Below are 14,203 nucleotides of genomic sequence, written 5' to 3'. Positions count from 1 at the left end.
TAAAGGACAGAATGGCTGTGAGGAACAAGGCAAACCCAGCACGCTCCAACACAGAGCAGCATCATGGGAGTGTCACATCATCGTGGCACCAAGCAGGACCCCATTAACACAGAGAAGTGTCAACACATTGTCTTGGAAGAGAGATGGGATGTTGAGGTTGCCATGTATTGAAGAGGAGTTGCTTATTTTTGTAACATGGTCTACCTTCAGTATTCGTTTGGTTGTCCAACACTCTTCCTGGATCACTAGACAGTTGGACCATGGCTTGCACTTGCCACATGCCCTTTTTCTCAGAAATGCTCAAGATAGGGATCCTGCAGCTTTCTAGATGGTGCTAGACTCCAACTCCCATCAGCCCTGGCCAGGAAGGCTGCAGCTGATGGGAAAGACAGTCTAACAACCCTGAAAGGGTCACAGATTCCTTGTCCCTGTACTACACAATTTCATCCCCACAGCAAGGTATGCTACAAAAAGCAAAGGCGACTGGCTCTTTGGCTGAGCAGGGCTTTGTGCCTGGGTCTCCCAGGTCTAACAATGTATTTGCTTGGTGGGAGAGAAATCTAAAAATGATCCCTTGAGAACCCAGAGCTACTTCTTTCCTGGGATTGATAGGGCAACTTGCTGCACGTTTTCTCTGCTTCATCAATGGCACTGCGATGTAATTAATACCCAAAAGGAAATCCTGCTCTCAATACCAAATGTTGAGATGGATTAACTGTACTGTCTTTGGTGAAGCAATCTGGGGATTGCCCTCAAGCTGTTTCTAGTACAGAACTAACCAATTGTAACCTATAAAGTTATGTCAATTCTTGCCATTAGTTCGGTTACATAATTAAGTATTATGTCCAGATTACGAGTCAAATCATGTTACTAAATTCCAGCTCTTTAAGGGGGCGGCAGCGGCGGCAGCAGGGAGACTTGCCACAGTCTTAATAAAACGACACACTGGTTAATTTTTGCTTCCCTTCTCCTTTGTAGAAATTGAAAGTTTTATTTCTGCTGACTTGTGAGGACAGAGACTTGAACGTGAAAAAATGCAATCAAACAAAGGCACAGAGAGCAAAAGACTTCTTCCATTATAATACTGACTAGAATTTGGAATTATACAATAAAGGGGATTGGCCGTAGGTTCAAGACAACGAAAGGAGCTATATATATTTTTCTCCACACAGCATAGAAATGACTGGTGGAATTTAAGCAAATATGAGGTGTGATGACCATTAGCTTAAGTATTATAATTTTAATAATGAATTTGAAAAGGGATTAGGAAAAATCACAGAAGATATAGCTGTCTGCAGCTAATCACCATTGCCCCTCCATGTACAAGAGCACTCTACCTCCTAACAGCCATGCTGGGAATGATCAAGAGGAGGAAACCATCTCATTCTATGTCTTGTTTGTAAACTTCTAGGGGTACCTGGCTAGCTACTATTAGCAATATAATTACAACACTTTTGACTAATCCAGTGAGGCAGGGATTATTTTTTACGTACCTTTATGCCAGAGATTGTCCAAGTATGTTGGCTGCTGTGTTTGTTTTAAAAGGCTTTCCGTAGCCAGTGCCAGCAAAGTAATTATCAAATCATCCTGTAAAAGCTGCTCCTTTGCTTGAGTGCTTAACATACGTTGTGGTAATAACTCTTGGTCATCTTAAGAATCTATTTTTATTGTGGTCTATTCATGTTGCGGACTCATTTGAGCCCCTGGAGTAAAATCCCTTGTTGTTTCCCATTTAGGTTTTCAGAACCTAAATGTATTCCCTCTCTGCAACATACAGAAATCAGCGTATGACAGCTCGGCATCTGCCGTCATTTTTACACAAGGGCATTACTGTACTTGATGTCACTTTAAAAACAAAAACAAAAACAGCCACCCAAGACTCCTATTTCCAAAGAAACCATTCAAAAGATGAATTTAGCTGCTTTCTGAAGCTGATGACAGCATGATAGCCATGTTCAAATATATAAAAGGATGTCATATAGAGGAGGGAGAAAGGTTGTTTTCTGCTGCTCCAGAGAAGCGGACACGGAGCAATGGATTCAAACTACAAGAAAGAAGATTCCACCTAAACATTAGAAAGAACTTCCTGACAGTAAGAGCTGTTCGGCAGTGGAATTTGCTACCAAGGAGTGTGGTGGAGTCTCCTTCTTTGGAGGTCTTTAAGCAGAGGCTTGACAGGCATATGTCAAGAATGCTTTGATGGTGTTTCCTGCTCGGCAGGGGGTTGGACTGGATGGCCCTTGTGGTCTCTTCCAACTCTACGATTCTATGAAGTAATAATAACTTCCTGGAAACAAACCGCTTGCTTTTGTCTCGCTGAAATGGCATCAGAATGGCAGCAGGTGCATCGCATCAGTATCATTGCAGCCTCACTGCATACATTTCCTTGGAAAACAACATAATATCAGTAAAACCCTTTGTGGGAGTGATTCCTTGACTCCCTTTAACAGTCAGTTTCAACTGCTTTAGACAGAGTCACATCTATGTGTTTAAGGAATGCATTTTACATCATAATCATTGCCGTCAGATTCTTAAGTTGTGCTCGCTGACCAAAGCATGTACAGTCATACCTCGGTTTAAGTACGCTTCGGTTTGAGTACTTTCAGTTTAAGTGCTCCACGGACCCATCTGGAACGGATTAATCCACTTTCCATTACTTTCAATGGGAAAGTTCGCTTCAGGTTAAGTACGCTTCAGGTTAAGTACGGACTTCCAGAAGCAATTACACTCATACTTCGGTTTAAGTACGCTTCAGGTTGAGTACTCCACGGACCCGTCTGGAACGGATTCATCCACTTTCCATTACTTTCAATGGGAAAGTTCACTTCAGGTTAAGTACGCTTCAGGTTAAGTACAGACTTCCGGAACCAATTGTGTACTTAAACCGAGATACCACTGTAACCTACAAAATGGGAGCTCTGTTCATGTGAACCTGCAAACAGCATTCACTGAACACATGGATGATAACGGGGTGGGATTGTGCCTGCTAGATCTACCCCAAATCTCTCTGCGCTCACAGAAAGTGTCAAGGAGTATTGCACACCTAAATATACTGTACAGAGGCTTTGGGGCATGATTTTCAACCCATGCACAATCTGGGCCTCCAACTGTGCACAGTCTATGTATGTACACTTTGTACATGCACAGAGAAGTCCTTCATGCCTCCTGCTAGATATGCAGAGGTGGTAGAAGAAGCATGATCGATCCCTGCCCCGATGTGTTTGATGAGCGTGGTTTGAAGGTGTCAAAAGGGCCAGTGTGTCACTCAGTCAAGCATCTCTTTATGGTGAGTATTACCAAGATCCATTCAACACTGTTGAAAACCCACCTGCCATTTTCATCGTTCCAGAAAGAAGCAATTGCACAAAGTCTGAAGTCCGAAGCTGAAACCGCCTCCTATTAGAGAGAGGTTTGGAAAACCACATCTCTCTTTCTCTTTATATAATATTCTCTCGCTTTCACAGTAAGGCTGTATTCGAAGAACTAAGTCAGCATTCTATCATCTTCTCAGTTTTTAATATAGCGCAAACCAGCAAAGAAAAAAAATATAAAGTGTACCCTCTTTGGGGCACAACAATAACATGTAAAGATTGTGGACTCACACCTTAGAGCAGGCATCCCCAAACTCGGCCCTCCAGATGTTTTGGGACTACAACTCCCATCATCCCTAGCTAACAGGACCAGTGGCCAGGGATGATGGGAATTGTAGTTGCAAAACATCTGGAGGGCCGAGTTTGGGGATGCCTGCCTTAGACAGTTAAAGGTTCTTAAGTGCATCCATAGTCCAACATTTGCTGGAAAGAAATGGTCACTGTGCACATCTTGTATCCCCCCCGACATCTTTATTGAAAGTTCAAAAAATACATAGTTATATGTGCACTAAACATGGTGAGACGTAAATAAAAGAGAGAGAGAGAGAGAGAGAGAGAGAGAGAGAGAGAGAGAGAGAGAGAGAGAGAGAAACAGCACCTGTGTATTGTATAAGGGAAAATAAAGAGGGAGGGAGGGAGGGAGGAAAACCCAAAACTGTATATTTTACAAGGTTGTTATTGTATTTCACCAGATCTTAACCTATTACAGTATTTGTAAATATGGATTCCAAATACCATTGAATTTGTCCATGGCAAGTCTGCGTTTATATGCAAGTTGTTCATATGTTGCAAGTTTGTATAAGTCATCAATCCAATAGTAGAAGAGAGCCGCATTTTTATTTTCCCAGTTCATCAGTATCAGTCTTTTTGCTGTGGTAAGGGCACGGAGAGTCCACTCATATTGTCCTTTGGTAAGGTTCCATGTGCTGGGTATATAATTCAAGAGGATATTTTGCTCTCTAAATGTAAGGTTGTTCCGCAAAGTTCTGTTGATGGTTTCAGTTACCTTCTGCCAAAAATCTTTCAATATAGGACAATGTTTTTTATCTTGTATTTTCTTTCTGCTTATATGTATTGCACCTTTAGATCTAGAAGAAACCCCAAAGCAGTTTACATCAGATAATGAAATCTGATTACATCAGGACGGCTTCTACTCCTTTACGATGCATAGTATCGCTCCGGGGTAGCACATCCTTTCCCGGTTATTCTTAGATCCTTGTGGCTTTCCCCAGTGCCTTCCATCCTATCTCACTCTCTCAATGGCTGGCAAATAATTCTCCTACTGAATGCTTCCTCCTCGCTTTCCCTGAAGATGGGAGGACTTTTCACTGCCCAAGGGCAGAGATGGAGAACCCAGATGCAGCAACAGGTGCCTTGGGTGACATGCTGAGCCACACACTTCAAGCTTCTGATGCCTGGATGCTTGCTCCTTCTTCCCGCCATTGCCAGGATCAGACAGTCCTATCACCTAGAACAGGCATCCCCAAACTGCGGCCCTCCAGATGTTTTGGGCTACAACTCCCATGATCCCTAGCTAAGAGGACCAGTGGTCAGGGATGATGGGAATTGTAGTCCAAAACATCTGGAGGGCTGAAGTTTGGGGATGCCTCGCCTAAAAGGTGCTGCCAAGTGCAGCAGCTGTACATTTAAGCATTGCACAGCATTGCCACAGATGGTCTATCTATCATTTCATGGCTGTTTGGTCCCACAATTTACAATGCCACCCCTCCCTTCTACACCCGGATGTGCATATATCTGCCAACCGAGGACGACACTTCATGCATCTGATGACAGTGGCTCGAATCCACAAATGCCCGTGCCATAATAAATCTCTCTTGATAGCACAACATAATTCTCCACTGATTTGGCACAAGACGTGTATCTCTGGTCTTCCGCAGAATGGACAGGACTGCAGGAGAAAGAGAGCTGGGTCAAGATTCTGTGAGTCAAGATTCTGTCTCCAGATGGTGGAGCTAGCTCAGTTGGCAGAGCACAAGATTTTTAATCTCACGGTTGTAGGTTTAAGCCCCATGTTGGGTGAAAGATTCCTGCATTGCAGGCGGTTGGATTAGATGAGCCTCATGGTCACTTCCAACTCTGCAATACTATGACTGTATGAGACATAACTGATCTATTTAGTGTGTATGGATTTGTACACGCAAAAAGTCAATACCAGAACTTGATAATATTGAAGGGAATATGTAGTGACAGCAATTTCTGCCAGAAAAATCACCTATGGACATTCACTTCACATTAAGCCCTGCTGAACACAAAGTGACTTACTTCCAAGTAAACATCCTTAGGATTGCATTGTTAGTATTCCCCAGTTGTGTGTGTTAGCACAGGGAATATATGTTTGTTACTCTGCATCTTACAAGCTGCTGCTGAATACTTCCCCACTGAGGCTCCATTAACATTCAGAATAAAAATTGCACCAGAGGGGGGAAAAAAATAGGAGCCTGCTATTACCGTACAACGTGAATGACCTCAGGGTTGCTCTCTACCCTAGTGAGCCTTTTGAACGTTGTGCTGATGCTGATATATATATATATATATATATATATATATATATATATATATATGTAGGCAGTTACATGCAGGAACAAGAACGTAATAAATTAATGCAGTCCTAAGTAAATAAGCAGCCATTGACGAGCAACATTTGGGTTGATTGATGAGTTTTTCTCTTTTCCAGCAGTTATCCGCAAGCTTTCCCTTGCTTTCTTGCTGAGTCAGTGTTCTTCTCTAACTGAGCTGTAAGTAGGTCTGGTGTGGAAGAAGGAGCTAAGTAACCCGAAGGACTAATTTTGCAAGCAGGCCTGAGCAAATACATTTTGTTGTTGGCAGCCTGAGGTAGGCAAAATCTCTCTCCCCCCCCCCCGCTTTTGTGGTACCACATAGAGATGTTGACTGCAATGTGAGTTGAATCTTAATTCCAGCACGGGCGGCACCTCATCCTCCATGGTACCTAAGGGCAGCAGGGTATTTTGAGAGGCACACGGAAGGTTACATGGCATTACAGTGGCCGTAAAGTTTGGTTTGGCCCCTGGCACTTCAGGAAATAGCTTGCCTTGGCCTGAAGTACTTCAGAAGCTTCAGCTTGGAATCAGAGCCTGGTTCAGAAAACAAGAACCACTAGGTGTCATTCCCACCACCACACACAAATTTCACTACCAGGTATTGTTCAAAAATAGCTGCATCTTCTTTTCTTGTTTGGCAGAGGTGGGTGAAATTGGCATTCATCGTAGCTCCTGTCAAAATCACATGCAAATACATGCAGGCATAGGAGCCACCTTCTCGGGACCAAGATCCCTTTGGCACCTCCAACAAAATATTTGTGGGGGCCACCCCCTCAAAGAGGTCATATTCAGCTGAAAATCATAGGCACTCTTCCTTTTGGCAGGTAAACTTACCCCCCCCCCCCCAATTTCTGCATAATGAGCTGCCCCTGACATAATTCTCTCTTCTAACCAGGCAGACTTTAAGACCCAGAGGAAACAGACAGAAGAGAGATGCCACAAACAGTTATGCCTACCTAGAAGGGAATGTTGGGTCTGGAAGAAACAAATATTATAAGAGGAGGTTTTCCTTAATTTGCCCCACCTTGGGTTGTGCTAGGCAGAGTTTATAAGAGAGTCTCACAAGCTGTTTGTATCACCATCACGCTTTTAGGATTTGAGGTGTGCTGAAAGTTTCAAAGCGTTGCCTCAATTTTAGATATCTACCGCAATGACGTTTGATTCCCTGATGCTTAGCAATCTGCAAAACCATGAATGAAAAATGAAAGAAGTGTAGGCAGCAGGGGTCAAGACATTAGTTATGAAACTAAAATCACAGCAGGCAGTCTGATTATTATTGTGAAAAGATGTTAGCGGGGGGGGGGGGGGGACAAAACCTCCAGGATGACTACAGATGTTCCAGGAGTACATAATGAACTTGATGTGTGTTCTGTATTCATCTCAAGCTGTTTGAAATGTTGACTTGGAGAACGATCATATATTCTGTTCCAATGAGCCAAACTCTCTCTCTCTCTCTCTCTCTCTCTTTCTTTCTGTGTGTGTGTACAGAGAAATATATAGCTCAACGAGCCAACAAGGAACTGGGAAATAATTCTAAATCTGTGACAAACTCTGGAGATGGGACTATTACACTGGCAACGCTACATTATGCGGGTCCATACACATCATGCGCCATTGATTTGGATTAGCTTGACTTCTCACTGGTGTTGGAAGGTGGGAATGAGTACAAACTCATCTCCAGATTATTAGGCATACAAGTGCAATTCTCTCCAGGTCTGGAAAACAAAGTCGGTGGTTTGTCAAACATGCACATTTGGATAAGGCTCCATCATGGAAGGGCTGAGGAAATGAAAACAGCCTCAACATACGAAAGATTTTCTATAGCAATATGATGCAATGTATAATGACAGTTTTTCTTTCCAAGTCTGGCAATTTAGTTTTAATTGTGCCCTGGGGAACTCTTATGGAGCAACTAACACACAATGGCAAGGTGCTCTAATCTAGACATTACTACTTCTAATATATTCATAATTCCTCATTTTTAGATAAAAGCAATAAAGCTGCCTGAGAAAATAGAAATGGTATCTATCAAGCAGGTGCAGCTAGAAGATAGGATGGAATGGAAGCTATTGCTGCAAAGCTGTGTAAGTTTCTAATGCCAGAAAAGTCCTTCCTTTATCTTTTTCAGTAGTTGTTACTGTAGTCTATAGATCCAAACCTGCCTCCGTTGAGATGAGCTGACATAATCATATACACAGTGCCTTTGTTTTATAAACATGCTTGCTCAACTGTCAGCCCTACAAAATGGGGATCCTGCAAATTAACCTTTCCTAGACAATAACTCACTTGTCTAAGGAATTTGCCAGATGAAAATGACAGTCTGTTTCCACAAAAAAAATCATTGTTTTCCTCTTTCCCTGACTGGTTGATTATTTATCTTTCAACTGGCAAACTCTGTAAGTCTAAGCACTTGCAGGGAGTGATCCTATAGCAAGATCCATCAGGATGAGCAAGATAGGATCCAGAAGATCTCTGGTAGGTCCAGGAGGTTCTTGGCACAAACAGGCTACATGGCAGCTTAACTCCCACATCCTCAGCTCAGACAGAGTTATGCCAGCATATTTCCCTCATCCCTACACAACTTTTAGAAGACATCTGAAGGCAGCCCTGTATCGGGAAGTTTTTAATGTTTGTCATTTTATTATTATTTTTATATATTGCTGGATGCCACCCAGAGTGGCTGGGGAAACCCAGCCAGATAGGTGGGGTATAAATAAAATTATTATTATTATTATTATTATTATTATTATTATTATTATTATTATTCCAGCTCAACCAGGACCCAGCAGATCTTAAACTAGAAACCCAGCCTAAGTTAAGCAGGCAAAATAGAAATAAAACAAAATAGAAATAAAACATAAGATAAAAGTTAGTCTAATGACTGAAAAAATAAATTATCAAACTAACAACGAGGGTGGAGGCAGTGGCAAACGATGCCGCTTGGCTGCCCAGAGCGGCAAACACGGAGGTGCCCCCTGGGGGCAGGGTGTCCTGATGCCTGCGCCGTGACGCCACGCTGCACGTGTCAGGATGAATGGTGCATGGAGTGCGCATGCGCCGGGATGCTGCACATGTGCAGTCAGTACGCGCTGCTGCTTGCACACGGCGGTCCCACGGGCCGCTGCTCACACACAGCGGCCTGTAATGGGGTGCCGCTCGCGGGGCAGCCGGCACGGGCCAGGTATGTCTGTAAGGTGCGGGCGGGCAGAGGCGAGGGGTGGGGAGGGGCGCCCCTGAGTGGATCCCCCCCCTCAAGTGGAGCCTGGGGCAGCCCCCCCCCACGCCCACCCTTGCTACACGCCTGGGTGGAGGAGAAGTAGTAGCAGCAGCAGAGGAAACAATGCGTTTTGTGTCATGAAGTGAATAATAATAATAATAATAATAATAATAATAAATTATTATTATTATTATTTATACCCCGCCCATCTGACTGGGTTTCCCCAACCACTCTGGGCGGCTTCCAATCAAATATTAAAAACAGTACAGCATCAAACATTAAAAACTTCCCTAAACAGGGCCGCCTTCAGATGTCTTCTAAAAGTAAAACAATTGCTTATTGCCTTGACATCTGATGGGAGGGCGTTCCACAGGGCGGGTGCCACTACCGAGAAGGCCCTCTGTCTGGTTCCCTGCAACCTCACCTATCACAATGAGTGAACCGCCAGAAGGCCCTTGGTGCTGGATCTCAGTGTCCGGGCTGAATGATGGGGGTGGAGACGCTCCTTCAGGTATACAGGACCGAGGCCGTTTAGGGCTTTAAAGGTCAGCACCAACACTTTGAACTGTGCTCGGAAACGTACTGAGAGCCAGTGTAGATCTCTCAGGACTGGTGTTATGTGGTCCCGGCGGCCACTCCCAGTCACTAGTCTAGCTGCCGCATTAATTGCAGTTTCTGGGTCACCTTCAAAGGTACCCCCACGTAGAGCGCATTGCAGTAGTCCAGCTTGAATAACAAGCTGGTGGGTTCAGAAGCAGTTGAATCAACCATGGTGATGGGAAAGTGTCCTTAAATGTGGCTGAGGACAGCAGATTAGTTTAGGAGAGCACAGGACAATTCATATGACAGATATGCTCTCCAACACATTCCTGCCACTCCTTGACCTACATTATCTATTGTTTCAGGTGCTTGCCTCACTCTCCCTAATGGTAGAACCAGCCATGCATCAGGAGTGACCGTGAATCCACAGGATCCAAACTCTCCCATTCCACGGACATGTTTCTGACAAGGCAGACAGGCTATGCCAGTCTTGGTGCTGCCATCGTCGTCTCCTCTCCCGCCTCTTCCACCCTGATTGGCGTGAGGCCAGCAGGGCTAAGGAAATTGTGGTTCCCTCCACGCTACACACCCAGACTTCCATAACAGATGCTCTGTAACTCAGCTTGTTCCATATACCATATAATGCTGAGGTATATAAATATCGTTATTCCCAAATGCAGCAGATATATCATGAGCTATATCATGGTCAAAAGAGATGAACAGAAGAGCTTGGTGAGATGGAGTTGAGGAGAGCACTGGGAAAATTAAATTTAGAATCCTTTTGTTTTTTTGTCACGGTTGGGATTTCTGCATTATAACTTCTTTTTTGCTCCTCTGGCATAATACGGAACTCACCGCATACATAGAAAAGAGGGAGGGGGGGTGGAGATAAGACACACTCCAGTTCTTTCACACTCCAGTTTTTTGTATGCAACCTCCTTTTTCTTTCCTTTCCCCTCAGCCTGCCTTTGTGCTTTGATGGAATTTAACACTGAGCAATAGTTGCCATGGTAACCAGGACATGGCTGTGCTAGTAATAAAGAATCCCTAGAGAGCAAATATACAAGCCACAGACACAATTCTTTTTTTGTGGGGGTTTGCATGCATTTTGGGATACCCTGCGTGCTCAGTCTCTGGAATCTCCAGATAGGGATTTGAAGAACCCCTGTCTGATACCCAGGAGAGTTGCTGTAAACCATTATCAACAGTAGTGAGCTCGATGGACCAGTAGTCTGACTCAATGCAAGATGCTGTCCTATATTCCTAGCCCTGCCAGTTCACTGTGGCCAGGGTGGGAGGAGGTGGGCAGAATTCTTCTTTTTTCCTTCTCATAGTCTCAGGTGTGTGTGTGTCATGAAATTCTACTCAATATTGATCCGGAGCAGATTCCAATGCATAGTTAGCAGAGCGAAAACTTAAACACGTTGCAGGATTTCCAAAAAAATAGACCAGAGGCGATCACATTTTATCCAGCAGAGCTTTACTGCTACTGAAGGCAAATGAGCAGAATGGTCACAAATCCAATACATTCAGGACTGGCACTGTCCATAAGAAATCCAGTTGCAGCAGACTTAACTTAAATTTAACAATAACTTAGAATAAGTCTAAACCTTAACGCTAAGCACACTATGTACAGAACACCACAACAGAAGGAAAAGAGATAGAAAGAGAAGTGAAACCCAGGCTCCTCCTGGCCTTCATTTTATAGTCAGCATGCCCGTGACAGAAAAGATAAGAGAACCAGTTTAAGCCAGCTGTCCTGAGCTTCTCTGAAGGAATAACCCAAACAACAGGAACCTTCTGCTTGCTTCTTTCACACAGAGAAGCTTCCAGAACCCTTTTGAATTAAGTAGAATAGGAAAGATCTCTATACATCAGATCAATACTTTCTGCACTAAGAAATGCAAACTGACAGGATCAGGGTAGTGAGGTGGCTTTGGAGACTGAGGGCCCATGGCCACTCTTAGGACATCTATACAGGCAAAGCTTTCTGGGAATGTACTGAGGGATCTCTAGAGGTGTAGATGTCCCACTGATGTGGCTTCCTAAAGCCCCTTAGGCAGTCTTCAACCATCTTCAGGGTTGCTGCCAAAATCAGTTAACTTTCTTTTTTCTTTTTTCTAAAGATTTTTATTGGTTTTCACATAAACACACAAATTAACAAATATAAAACAAACACACACACACACAAAATACACACATAACACAACCTCTTGCATCTTATACTCTTCTGTCTTAATATAATTTGCTCCGCTGAGCTAAGACTTGCCTCCCTCCCATCCTTCGGCTTTGTTTTTCCACTCTTATCCTGCAGTTTCTTTTACCTACTTATTCAAAGTCAATTCGTAGGATTTATTTTAGTCCTGCAAGTGTCCTTAAACTTCTACAGTTCCTCTCCATGTATTCAACGAATTTACTCCATTCTTTTTGGAACCTTGTTTCCCCCTGGTATCGGATCCCGTGGCTCAACTTAGCTAGTTCTGCATAGTCCATCATCTTCGTCCTCCACTCCTCAACTGTCGGTAAGTCCTGTAATTTCCATTTTTGGGCCAATAAAGTTCTTGCTGCGGTTGTAGCATACATAAACAATCTCTTTAGCAATTTCCCCTCCCATTATACCCAATAAAAAAGCTTCGGGATTTTTGGGAAAGGTGTATCTAAACATCTTTTCCTATTCATTATATATCATTTCCCAATATCTTTTCACCATTTCGCATGTCCACCACATATGATAAAATTCACCATCTTTCTCTTGACATTTCCAACACTTTTTGCTACTTGTTCTATACATTTTTGCCAATTTAACTGGTGTTAAATACCATCTATACATCACAAAATCAGTTAACTTTCAAGGCATGAATGGAACCTGCTCTAATTATTGGCTGTTGCTGTCAAACTTTTAACAAACTTTTGTCCCACTGCCACTTCTAGTCAAACAGGGGTTGAGGTGTTGTTGTTTCTTGAAACACCACAAACAGCCGAAAATCTGTTTGCTGGAGAGGAAATGACATGTTGATGATGCCGAGATGATCAAGGGACTGAGGAGATAGATGGCTGATGTAACTACCGGTACTAGAAGAGATTTAACCAGAGACATTAATAGTCATTTAGACAGAGACCCGGAGGACTGAGTGACTTTGTTTTCTCCCTTAATTTCCTCATCGTTCTGTTAGCTTCAGCCTTGAATGTTACAGAAAAACATTTCAATTCAGGGGCATGAAGGTTCTTTGTGTGTTTGTGCATGCAGGAGATTATGAATGCTAACATTAAAACTGTAGGTTTTGAGCAGTCATTTGGTGCTAACAGATTCCGCATTGCCAACAGTTTAATGTTCATTTCTCATAAGAAGCATTGACTGTGTTAATGTTGTAACGTTATGCAAATGTGAAATATTTAGCAACTGCACAGCCTTTGCTCGGCAGCTGAGAAATGATGGCTTCAAATAGCTTTGATAAATGAATGCATGAAGACGAAGAGGAAACTGCCTGATGCTTTTTGCTCCGGCTGATCAGGAGCTGCAGTTGCTGCCTGACAGGGACTGTCCATGAATGATCCTTCAGGGAGGTAACATCTGCCTGATAAAGAGACTGTTCTGCAGGCATTTACTGATGGCCTAAGAGAGTGCATTATTCATCACTACGAGTAATACTGCAAACTGCCTGGTGCTACTAGGAAATGTGTTCTTTGGTTCCTGTAAGTTGGGTTGCTGTGCAATGTGCATGGCTCTCTGGATTTTAGTTCCAAACAGTGGTGTAGCCTGGGGAGGGGCATCGGGGCACAAAATTTGCCCCTGGCGCAAAATTGTTAGGGGCACAAAATTTCAACACCCGGAGCTGCCTCAGACAGCTGTGCACTTCCGTCTATTGAAAACGGCTTCTCCATGTGATCCAGGAAGTTACTTCTCCAGACAACAGAAGACTCTTCTTTTCTTATCTCTGCAGCTGCAATCTCCTGGGTGATGCAGATGACGTCAGGCAATTAGATGCACATGTGTACTCCATCTGTTTCCCTCCTTCCCTCCCACCTTCGCCCTCTGTGTGTCCCCGGTTGCTGGCAACCCACGCTACGCCACTGGTTCCAAACTCTCATTAAAGTTGCAATTCTATCTGTACTTAACAAGACTTATGTCTGAGTATACATACATAGGATTGCACTGCATCTTACTGTTCCCAAACCTGCTGACTGACTGATCCCTTCAACACTGCCATTGATCAAGCTGAACACCTCTTGCATATGCATTCTTGCTGCTGCATGTGGGAATACAGTGGAACCTCTACTTACAACCATAATCCGTTCCAGAGGTCCGGTCATAACTAGAAATGTACGTAAGTAAAGGTGCACTTTTCCATAGAAAGTAATGGAAAAGTGAATTGATCCGTTCTAGACGATGAAAAACACCCCCTAAAACAGCAATTTAACATGTATTTTACTGTCTAACGAGACCATAGATCCATAAAAAGAAGGCAATAATCTATGTACTGTACTATAAAATAAAT

The sequence above is a fragment of the Zootoca vivipara genome, chromosome 8, assembly GCF_965207765.1.
Source record: "Zootoca vivipara chromosome 8, rZooViv2.hap1.1, whole genome shotgun sequence".
Lineage (NCBI taxonomy): Eukaryota > Metazoa > Chordata > Lepidosauria > Squamata > Lacertidae > Zootoca > Zootoca vivipara.
The sequence above is the reverse complement of the archived record's forward strand: the minus strand, read 5'-3'. Positions refer to the sequence as shown.